Here is a 9,479-nt window from a genome sequence, read left to right as displayed (position 1 = left end):
GCCGTAGTACCATAGACAATCGAATAAACCATTGTAAACAATGGAATAAATATAATAGTATTATATTATCTGTGGTAGTACTCACTAGTGCGGACGTTAATCCACCCCAGGGAGTATCGCATTATCAGTGCATCTCTATCTAATGACGATATAGTAGGTATTGAAGAACTAATACTGATTAATAAATATAGTATTTCCTAAACTATGTTGAAAATTTCACGAGTAGAATTGTATGGGATTTGATATAATTAGTTAGCTATTCGATGCCTGTCACGGCATTCAATAGCCTACATGTATTGTTAATTTGAACAATTAGAACTATCGAGTTGCAATATACAGGGGCCTGTCATGTTTAGGTTACACTAACAAAAGGAGACCATTATCTTTGGAACAATTCAACTCAACGATCATATACCTATTTTACGTTGCATTCTTGCTTTTTAATTTAAAAACAAAACCCATACACCCCAAATCTACATCTTGGACAAAATATAGTTATGAAATGGATGAACTATTTTACCTCACCCTTATCAGTTATTACCTCATACAATGAATTCTCAATGATCAGAACTCTGATAAAGAGTAGAGCATCTATTTCCAATTATGCCAGATATCATCATTTTGAAGAACTCAGAATTATCAACAGAAACTCAAAGTTTTGAAATGTTAAGCCGTATCGAGTGACTCCTCATTTTGAATGTCGTTGTAATGAAAACTAACAACTCAAACTAGAGGTCTCTATCTTGACCCAGTAAAATATGGCAGTCAATTGGAATCTTTAGAAATCAGAATTTAGACTTTTAAGGACAATTGACTGCCATATTTTACTGTGTTAAGATAGAGACTCTAATTTGCGTTGTTAGTTTTATTTTATCAGGACCTTCAAAATGAGGAGTCACTCGATTGGGCTTAACATTAAACATTTTTGAGTTTCTCCCAAAATCCTCCATTTTGGGTATGTGCACGAAGTGGCGGCTATGCCCAAAAAGTACTTCATAACATGCCATAAAGGTGTGCAGAGTTAAGTTTTTCTAGTATGGGCCGTTAAAAATTGACAAGGGGTTTCCATACTTTTTATTAACCCTGTATATATAAATATATTTTTAGTTTCATAATAAACTCGCATTTTCCAAATATTCAGTATAATAGCTGTGTTTTTGTAAGATTGAAGCCAAGTAAGCGCAGTAATTTATACGTGATTAAGTTACACCCACCCAAACTGACACAAAACAATAGATACATTAAATTCCCAAAAGTAAAAAAAAGTTTTTAGATTTGATAAATTCGGTAAAAATTGTTTCCCTCTGTGTCCCAAAATAATATCAATGACCATGAGGCTTATTCAAACTAACAACATTCTTGATAATTTTCTATTTTGAACCCATGCATCATTAGAATTTATATTTCTCACGATATAGATCAAGCGTTTGGTCTAATTTTATATTTTTATTACGGCGGATACGTTATTTAATTGATCTTTATTTTTAACCTAATAAAGACACTTTTTTGATTTTTTATACAAATCAATATTGACATCAATAGCCTTAAAAATATGTGTTAACATTATTCAGCAAAGGGTGTGTCTTTTCTGAAGTCATATTTGACAAAGGCTGCTTCATTTTTGTGGCTCTCATTTATTACACTTTGTGTTTTAGGTAGCATTATCTGAAATTACATGTTTGGAGTATCACTGCAACAGAACTCTGGCAAACCACAAATCTCTTAAATGTGTAAAATATGTCTTAGATATATTTAAAACCTTTTGCTAAATTTACATAGAATACTTTTGATTTTATTGATTTCTCCGTGAAATTACAGTTTATTTAACATTCGAAGAACGTTCGTGATTTGATCAATCAACTTTCGATTAGTTTGGTAAATACAAATGTAGATTACCGACAAATTTTGGTGTCTACGCTTTAACAGTTTAAAGTCCACTTTTGAGTTACCTATTGTATCAAATGAAGGCGTAAACATTCCGTTATCCTCATTCTCTTTGCTGGATACAACCCAAAATCACCAATGTTTGCGCTCCATGATCAGTAACACTTCTTGCACTTTTAGCAAGACTAATTTCTGTAGTCTACACTCGTGGGTAATTAGTTCACCTCTTAGTTGTATCAATTAGTTTATAGCCTTGTGCAAATTTTTACTAGTACACTTGTAATATCTGGTGCTTTAACCTTGATCATACTATAAATTCCTGTATTTTCATGTGTAAAAATATTTTGTAATTTATTACTTTGGTACTTATTTTCATTACATTAAAAACATACTAAGTGAATTTTCTTGATGACAGCATTTGATATGTATAACAAATAATGGTGTTAGTAAAATTAGCACTCATATGGTGAATAAACGGAATAAAATACTATAAATTCCGTTATCCTAGGGCTCTCAATTCCATATTTGAACAACAGTTGTAAACAAACAACCATAGCAGAATAGAATGCAAGTGTACAGATTCTTTTGCTGTCTTTTGCTGTCGCTTTATATTTAACACAATGGGAAGTAAATTCTTCCATTGTATAGTAATTTAATTAAAAAATAAATGTTAAATCGAGTATGCATTTTTTGAATTCGTTATTTAACTGGAAAAATTGAGGCGACATGGCACTTTATTATACATCCCTCGTATATATTAAACATGTTAATACTTTCAAATCAAATCAAAAAGTGTTTACACTGTAAAAGAGAGGTAAAACAACAGTGGTTTGCGTATTATACCGGTGCTTCAGTCCCTTACACACATCAATAGCGTACCGGTAACGAGCAGTTGAGTTTCACACATCAATAGCGTACCGGTAACGGGCAGTGGAGTTTCACACATCAATAGCGTAGGCCTACCGGTAACGAGCAGTTGAGTTTCACACATCAATAGCGTACCGGTAACGGGCAGTGGAGTTTCACACATCAATAGCGTACCGGTAACGAGCAGTTGAGTTTCACACATCAATAGCGTACCGGTAACGGGCAGTGGAGTTTCACACATTTTATATTCACTTTATTTAGACGAAAGGATCCTGTTAAGGTTTCTATTTAACAGGAAGCTAACCATCTCATTAAAGTGTTATATGCTACTCCAAGAACCTCTTAACGTTGGCCTTAGTATGGTATTGTGGTTACACATATTAGCCAACTTAAGTAAATCTCTACCTTATATTTATAATGATTTGTTTGTAATCTTTATTTTATAAGAGTAGTTATTTTCTAATTCTATGTTTTGAACGGCTTACAAGAAAATATTAATGCCAGAAAGAACCGATAGGAGGAACGTACCAAAACTGCATTCCCATAGAATTGTATAACTTACGGGACTATTGTTCCTATTTAGTTTACTTTATTTTATATCTTATTCTAGTTATTAATAAATAAAATATTTATTGGATTTTTTTTAAAAACTAACCCTCTTTTGGTACAAGTTTTTAAAAAGCTTACAAAACGCAAAATATTCATAGAGTGTTTTGATTTGATACTAAATAATAAAACCAAATACAAGTATGATTATATATTGTTATCGTACCTTTGGTCATATATGTTAATGTTTATATAAAGCTAATTATAATGAGAAAAATAATAGTTAACGACAATATCTGGCTTATTGGTCCAAGACGTTACCATTGGGGGTTTTACACAAACTGTGCAAAGTTATTAGCAGAGTTGTTGTCTTTTTATTTCAAAATTTTGAAATTTCACGTTTTTAAAACGCCAAGATTTGCAATCGTGCAAAATTTGCAGACCTCTCGCTCAGACCTCTAGCTAGAATTTGTATACCTGATCTTTGTATACCAGTGACTTAAACATGCGGCTGTATATTTAATTAAAAACGTCATGCTATATTATCGGATGGATCTAATCACATAATAAATTTTAGCTTATAACTTTAGAAACAGGAAAACCCTTTTCGTTGTTAATAGCTTTTTACTTGTAATAATTTATTAAACCTGGGGGAGCAATTCGTAACCTTCTCGTTGTCAAAGTTACCCAACGATGCGTAACTGATTGTAATGTTTCATTATATCAGATTGGCCTCAGTGGAACGCCACTAACATGATACTGAGTAACTAAGTATAAATTCCTATACACTACTGTAATATTTTCATCAAGATTTTATTATCTTCTTATCTCCAATTGTAAATAAATGACTTAAATGATCAATGAATAGCAGCTTAAGTAAATAATTTAGTCTAAGTACCACCTAACACGAGGTAATAGAATGTATGACATGAAGTTGTAAAAGGGACTATTACATTTTTAGATTATTTATTTATTTTTTAAGAGGTTGGCGGCCTCTTTTAACCTTGCATTTGCCCGTCCACATAGACTACAGATCTGTGCGTGGAACGTATCCAGCAAAGCAAGGGGTGAGCCGGTACAATACAAAGGTGAACTGTACTGATAAAAGTTAGTGGCAGTGACCAGGATCCGAACCCACGGCACTACTGCCTTGGGCCCGAAGTCCGCGACGCTACCGACTGAGCCACCGACTCACCAACCAACCCGATTCAAACCGTAGTAAAATATTGTAGTCCTTTTAAATACTAAAGTCTATATAGATATTTTAAATAATTTGCTGTGAAGGTATTTCGTAACTGTTTTTGTTATATTTTTACGGGAACCACAACCATTACATTGTAGAGTGTGTTTTGAAATTGAATGAGAAATATTCCATGAGTATAAATTCACGAAAAGATGTATTATTTGAAGTATTCGTGATCGGGATATTGAAACGATTGTATGTGGGAACCGTCTGGCTTAATAATAAGCGTTACGTGTACCAGGAGCATTAGTTTATACCATCGATGTATATGCCCAAAATGTTAGGTTATGGTTTATACTGCTGCCACACAATCTATATATTAATAGGCAAGCATGTTTCTTTAAAAGCTTTTTTCTCAGCTCGTGTGCATCGCAGGGAAAATCTACTCATACTGTTAGAAATATATTTTCCTGTAGATGTGCAGAATCCGTTTAAAAATTAAAATAGCCCAAAAATAAACACAAAAAATGAATTTCAAATTAAATAAAACTAACATGGGCTTTATGGGTTGCCATGCTGGTGACGAAATAACAACGAATTATAAACAGAAAATCAAAACAAATGGAAGAAATTCCAATCACATGTTTTATTTACAGCGTGGGGTGAAAATACAAAATCCTGTACATTCAATATTAAGGTAGAATTTTCAACCAATGGGCGTCCTTTAGCACTGCTAAATAATAGACAAATATTTATGTAATCAAAGTTGAAGCTTATTTCTCATTGTGAAGTCTATTTTACTATATTTTTCAAAGGATCGCTACAAATGGTAAAATGTAATTATTTAAGTGTCAATATTATGTTGATTACTTAAATTAAATACAATTTACGTCGTCAGATCGGACGCCAATTAATTGCAAGTAGCAATCAGCGTCGTAGCAGAACCGACCGATAGAATTGCAAATATAATTTGAGTGAAAGGGAAGTAAGTGATCGTTGTTCGTGAGTGAAATATTCATAAAACTGTTGTTTCCAGTCATGAAAAGCATGTTATCTTTACTAAGTTAGATAATTTACATAATATCTTCATTGTCGATGCAAAGTTTACGCAAACATCCTCCTCTTCTGATCCATTTTTTCAATAAAGGCTTCATCTCTTTTCCAGATAAAATGTTATAAATAAAAGTGAATATATTTGCGAACAATTAAGAGAATACAAAAATAAAAGTCCGTTAAACATTGTAAATGTAATTCATTTGTGTAGTTCCACTGCTTAACTATTTCTCAAGATAAAATCATTTATAATTATATATAATTATCAAATAATTATCGGAACTGATAATTACAGTTAGTGTTTAGTACTGGGAAGAAACACAGTGCAATATACCTCACTTGACGATTTACTATGCAGTGTCATGCCACTTGATCAAGCGTTTTCGTGTCTTCACTTACTTATATTAACTTAGAAGGCTCTTAAGCATTAAACTTAAATCAATATAGTCTGGAATATGTTCAAGTAGCTCGTGCCAGACTGATCTGTGGGTTGAACACTATACGGATACGTCGAATGTTGAAAACAATTGACCAAACCTTTTATATGCTTCAATCCTGTTTGAGAAGTTTCTCAAAGCAGAATAAACACATTTGTTTACTATTCATGCATTAGTTAAAAGTGAAATAAAACTAATTAAAATTATGTTAATTCAATATTCTATGCTGTTCTCAGAAGTTTTTAAGCTAGTTGGACGTTATGACTGAGGAGGTTTCGAAATGAAAATCGACAAAAAGTAATTAAAGTTGTTATTGTAAGACTAGATTACTTACGTCAATAGCTCATTGAATTTTATTTCATGTTTCAGTACATGTTTCGACACATTGTCATCCTCAGCTGAGTACTAGTGAAGTTTTTATTCACCATATGGTTTTGTCAATGTTCAATTAAATAAACACGTAACACGTAACACAAATACGACACGACACGGACCATGTATACATTTACAACACGTAAAGCTTTAGACATGCAGGCCTGCTCGAACAAAACACACGGTCGTCTGCAAGATGGCGGTGGATAATGATTCCGAATGTAAGGTGTGTGGAAATGTGACTTTAGAGGATGAAGATGCAGTATGTTGTGACGGTTTCTGTAGTGGATGGTTCCATATAAACTGTGTGAACATTAGCAAAGAAAATTATAACGCTATAAACAAATTTCATGAAGCTATCAAGTGGTTGTGTAAGGACTGTACCGGCCGCATTGAAAAAGCCCGGGACTACGAGTTCTCTGCTGAGGACTATTTCAACATGCATGATATGGTAGGAAAATTATTTTCCATCGTCAAAGGACTCTCAAATGACAATGTAGCCATAAATTTAAAACTCGATAAAATTTTTGAGTCAACTTTGAGGTTAGATCACAGCATGCAAAAATTGTCTGTCAATCAACCGGAAGCTGCGGACGACACAACAACAACAACAACAAAAAATCATCAGTCTACAGCTGACAATCTTGGAATGGTGGAAACATCTGACAACCTACGTAACAGCTCGGATCTCGATCTGTCATCTGGTCCAAAACAATCTATGACCCAACTGTCACCTCCTGTGGATAAAAAGAATTGTGACATCGTGATTGTGGATTCACTTGTTGAACAACAAAAAATACCCTGGAATGAAGTTGTGAAGAAATCGAAAAAACACAAGGTTAGTAAGCCGGCGCAATCTGTTGTAGGCCTTTATGAAAAGAAGAAATCTGGACAAGAACCCAACTTAACCTCATCTGACAATGAGAACCTAGCCTCTCTCAGCCAAGTGCAAAAACAACCTGCAGGTAGGCCTACTCTATCTGAACCTAAGCATAACGTCTATGATAAAAATAGGAAAGAAACTAGGGCAAAAGGTGGATCTAGAGCCAGGGGCATTCAAGTTGTTGTTGGTACAGGGGGGGATGAGCTTTGTGGTGTTAAAAGAGCATGGTTTCACCTTAGTAAAGTAAATAAAGACACAACCTCCTCTAATGTTGAAGACTTTCTTAAGAAAAAGTTTCCTCAAAGGGATTTTGTGGTAGAGAAGCTGGACTCAAAAGGCATCAACAGCAGTTTCAAAATTGGTGCAGACTTTGAACTTAGAGACAATCTGCTTGAAACAGCCTTTTGGCCTAAGAATGTTGCTGTAAAACGTTTTTTATTTTACAGGAGCTTCTGTTAACCTGTTTGCCCCTCAAACAGGTTAACAGAAGAACTAACCCCTAACCCTAGTCCCACTGAGGTAAGAATTTCAAGTAGGCCTAATGTAAATAATGTAAATATTCTACATAAGACTAAGCCTGGCACACTCTCTGTCAAAATTAAAGTTGCTAGCGTAAACGTTCAATGCCTAAGGACTAAATTTGACCTACTATCCTTATTTGTACTTCAGCATAAACCTGACATTCTTTGTATCTGTGAGCACTGGCTAAACTCTTCTGAGCATGATTTGTATAAGAAACTTGAATTCTTGAGTCTTCAAAGCGTATGGTGTCGACAGCTGCACATTCATGGAGGCACGCTTATTTATGTAAATAGTGTAAATAAAGATTTTAAATGTAGAAATGTGGATCTATCTGAGTTTTGTGTAGAGATGGACCTGGAATTGGCTGCGGTGCACCTTGTTGATATGGACTGGATCATTGTTTCAATCTATCGTCCCCCCTCTGGGAATCTCGATGGCTTCTTTTCACGTTTGGACGACTGCTTAAGGTATCTTAGCAGGCTAAAAGCTAGAATCCTCCTTTTAGGTGACATTAATATTCACCTAAATTACAGAAATGCCCATGAGCTTGAATTTCTAAATCTAATCCACAGTTATGGTTTATTCCTAGGAAACCGAGAACCAACACGTGGAAACAACTGTGTCGATACCGTTGTGACCGATCTACCATCCGAATCGTACACAGTAAGTGTTGTGGACCCCCTTGTTGCCGACCACTGTGCTGTCCTAATGAATGTGTCTACTGAAATGGTAAGTCATCAACCTCAGACTCCTTCATGGTATAAGGACTATAGTTTTAACAAGCGTAGCATAAATGATGCTAGCCTGGCACTGTTCTCAGCAATGTTAAATCATGTAAACTGGAGGAACTTTGACTTCCCTACTTTGTGCCCTGAGGAGGCTTTTACATTATTTTTCCAGGCATTTATAAATAAGTTTGACATAGCCTTTCCAGTTGTGGTGAAAAGAGGCCAAAAGGTCACAACCATCTCTAAGCCTAAAAAACGTTCAAAACCCACAGACTGGTATACACATGAATTAGCTGAATTAAAAAAGCGTATCTGTTTTCTTTTTGATCTTTATAAGACAGCTCCAAATGTTGAGCTAAAGGTTAAGTTTTATGACAAGTATCTAGCTGCTAAGAGGTTGTATAGGAAAGAGGTTACTGTTAACTAATATCTGAATCTCATAACCCTTGCAAGGCTGCTTGGGATCTGGTCAACTCCTCTAGGAAGGGTAGGAAGGATTCTCCTTTTTCCAGTATATCTCCAGACGACTTTAACTCATTTTTCAAAGAGTCAGTCGATCACATAATTAAGGAAATACCCGATATGAATGTCAATCCAGCTGACATGGTAACAAATGCCAGTAATTCACATTTTAATAAATGGCAACCAACTACCACCCATAGCATTCTCAAGATAGTTAGCAGCTTTTCCAACTCGGTTAGCCAGGACATCTATGGAGTTTCTACCATAATACTCAAATCTGTGATTACTACCCTAGTTGAACCATTGACATTCTTAATCAACTACTGCCTACAGAATGGGATTTTTCCTGATGCGCTAAAGAGGGCTAAAACTGTGCCTGTCTTCAAAAAAGGTGAACACTCAAGTCCTTCCAGTTACAGGCCTATATCAGTCATCCCTATACTAGGGAAAATATTTGAAACAGTTATGAAAAACCAATTGATGGACTTCTTTGAATTAAATTCCCTTTTTTCTCAGTCCCAACATGGTTTTCGCCCCTCTAA

This window comes from Macrosteles quadrilineatus, unplaced genomic scaffold (assembly GCF_028750875.1).
Source record: "Macrosteles quadrilineatus isolate MER2022 unplaced genomic scaffold, UCM_ALF_1.0 Scaffold_10__1_contigs__length_6754688, whole genome shotgun sequence".
Lineage (NCBI taxonomy): Eukaryota > Metazoa > Arthropoda > Insecta > Hemiptera > Cicadellidae > Macrosteles > Macrosteles quadrilineatus.
Note: the sequence above shows the minus strand (reverse complement) of the source record.